The sequence below is a fragment of the Echinops telfairi genome, unplaced genomic scaffold (genome assembly GCF_000313985.2).
Source record: "Echinops telfairi isolate 266 unplaced genomic scaffold, ASM31398v2 ScPeMD7_7475;HRSCAF=8513, whole genome shotgun sequence".
In the NCBI taxonomy this organism is placed as follows: domain Eukaryota; kingdom Metazoa; phylum Chordata; class Mammalia; order Afrosoricida; family Tenrecidae; genus Echinops; species Echinops telfairi.
In genome coordinates this window covers 30,392,126-30,395,136 of record NW_022111379.1, presented here as the reverse complement: position 1 = coordinate 30,395,136, position 3,011 = coordinate 30,392,126, and the positions used below count along the sequence as shown (strand labels likewise).

Genomic DNA, 3,011 nt, shown 5'->3' with positions numbered 1-3,011 from the left:
TGAGAATGATGAGGGCAATGAATGTAAAAATGTGCTTTACACAATTGATGTATGTATGGATTGTGATAAGAGTTGTATGAGGCCCTAATAAAATGATTTAAAAACAGAAAAAAATGATTTATGAAATCTATAATGTTACTACGGTCTTTAAAGTAAGACATTCTCAAGCACTCTTCTTTCCTTTATGCTATATGCATTGCATGCTGGTTTCTACATCAATCTGACATGATATGGTCATCTCACTTTTTGTCTAGTTTTAATAAAACTATAAAAATTTAATGCATACATTTCTATGTGCGATATCTTATTCTACACATTTTACATATCTTAACCTTCTAATTCTCAGAATTTCAGAAGTGCCTCAGAAGTAGGCACTATTACTAGTTCCATTTTAAAGATGGGGAAACAGTATGCTTGAATAGCTACCATGTTTCTTTTCATTTTGCACATGGCAATGTTGAGCATTTTTATTTATATCTCTGACTTGCTACCCTTAGCAGGGGTGGGACGAAGGGATGAACTCTCTTTGGCACCATGTCTACTTACCTCCTATGACATCTGGAGGCAGGGAAAATGTGTCCTATTACTCATCCTATAACTGTAGGCTTTAATAAGAAAGGGAGAAAGAGAAAGTTATACTGTTCAAATATCTTGTGGAATATCCTGGGTTCATTACCTTTAATTGAATAAACCTATGAGAAGGGCCCAAATTCAACAGCACCCTACATAAAAAAAAAGGAAGTCCCTGGTTTTTCAAGTGAGCTACTTGAAGGAAATATATATATTTCCTTCTATATATATATAGAAGTGTGTGTGTGTGTGTGTGTGTGTGTGTGTGTACCTCTTTGGTGTCTTTCTTCTGAAATTTAGGGTCTGAAGAAAAATTCTCAAGACTTTTATACCAGATGATCTTTTTCCTCCAGTTCAGTTTTATAGTGTGGTAGAAATGGTATTGATGGCTCCACTTGAAGCTCAACCTCCTGAAGAGATCACTGAAAATAGGTGCTATAGCAAAGTGTGGTGAAGAAATTAGATGCTACCAGGCTATCAGAACGAACAGTGTCTGGGGTCATAAAGGCTTCTTTTCAAACAAGTAGCCATCTAAGTGAGGTATCAACTAAGTCCACATGAAAGAAGCACATCAGCCTATCTGATCCAAATCTAAAGGAAGGATGGTAGAAGAGCTTAAATTGTGAACATCTGACTGGCAGAAGGCTATGGATGTGGCAACGGGGGCCCAAGTCTTCCTGCTACGCCTGCCGCAGGGCCAGAGGCCTTGATGGTGTCCAGCTATGCTTAACTCTGGTCGGGGCCACCTGTCGCCACAATGCCCCCCCCCCCCAAGAAATGCCCCCAGGCTCAGGCTGCGGGCAGCAAAAAAGCAGAGCAGGAGAAGAAAGAAAAGATCATCGAAGACCAAACTTTTGGTCTAAAGAATAAGAAAGGAGCAAAGCAACAGAAGTTTATCAAGGCTGTTACTCATCAAGTTAAATTTAGTCAACAAAATCCTTGTCAGGTCGCACAAAGTGAAGCTGAAAAGAAATTGAAGAAAGATGACAAGAAGAAAGAATTACAGGAGCTGAATGAACGATTCAACCTGTAGTTGATGCTCAAAAAATAAGTAAAGGCTCAGATCCCAAATCTGTGGAATGTGCATTCTCCAAGCAAGGACAGTGCACTCGAGGAGAGAAGGGTAGTTCGCTCATGACTTGACTCTGGAGAGAAAATGTGAAAAGTGAAGTGTTTACATTGATGTGAGAGATGAAGAACTAGAAAAAGATACCATGGCTAATCGGGATGAGAAAAAATTGGAAGAAGTAGTGAACAAGAAGCACGGTGAGGCAGAAAGAAAAAGCCCAAACACTCAAATAGTGTGCAAGCATTTCCTTGAAGCCACTGAAAACAACATGTATGGCTGGTTTGGGATATGCCCTGGAAGGGGTGGGGGGGCTGTGCATGTATCGTCACGCACTTCCCCCTGGATTTGTGTTGAAAAAAGATCAAAATAAAGAAGTGAAAGAAGATGAAATTTCATTAGAAGATCTCATTGAAAGAGAGCGTTCTGCCGTAGGTCCAAATGTTACCAAAATCACCCTAGAGTCTTTTCTTGCATGGAAAAAAAAAAGGAAAAGACAAGAAAAGATGGGTAAACTTGAGCAAGATCTGGAAAGAAGAAAAGCCGACTTCAAAGCAGGGAAGCACTAGTGATCAGTGGTGGTGCGGTGTTTGAATTTCATCTTGAACTTGTTGATGATGATGATGATGATGATGAAGAAGAAGCAGATGGTACCCGTGACATCCAGGGAATAGGCAGTGATGGGGTTGGTGATTCTGTGAACATAAATGATGAAGATGTAAGCCTGCACATTCCAAGAGATGGAGATGAAACAGGTATGACCACAGCCCGTCTTGAAAGTTTCAGCACATGTACTTCAGAAAAGGATGAAAACAAATTGAGTGATGCAGGTAGGGCAGAAAATGGAGAAAAAACTGACTGGGAAGAGGATCACCAAGGAGAGGCACAGGAAAATGGAGCGATTGATGCTCCTCCTGTTGATGAAAATGATTTTACTGGGGATCATTTGGATGAACTAGAAGAAGAATTGAACACGCTTGATTTAGATGAATGACACCAAACAAGTTCACGAGCAAATGAAGACAGCTCAGCATGAGTTGAAAAGGACTACCTTCATTTTTCCAACAGAATGTTTATTTACCATGCTGGTTGTGGAGGGCTAACCCTCTCCAAAAACAGGAATGTTCGCCTTACATCTTCTCTCCTGACTTTGACTACATCTCATAGTAAGTTCAGAGTAGTTTGAGATAAATTGAAATACAATGGTCATTTCAGAAAATGATGGATGGTTATAACTGTCTACTCAAGTAGGAAGTGTAACTGCTTTCCCAACTTTTGTTTTATAATCATTTTATTAGGGGCTCATACAACTCATCACAATCTATACATACATCATTTGTGTCCAGCACATTAGTACATATGTTGACTTCATCAT

General features: G+C 39.7%; 1 pseudogene; it reads left to right on the top strand.

Annotated features, from left to right (window-relative positions):
• Window positions 1–1,327: 1,327 nt before the first annotated feature.
• On the top strand, window positions 1,328–2,630 carry LOC101656251 (annotated as a pseudogene).
• Window positions 2,631–3,011: the final 381 nt, after the last annotated feature.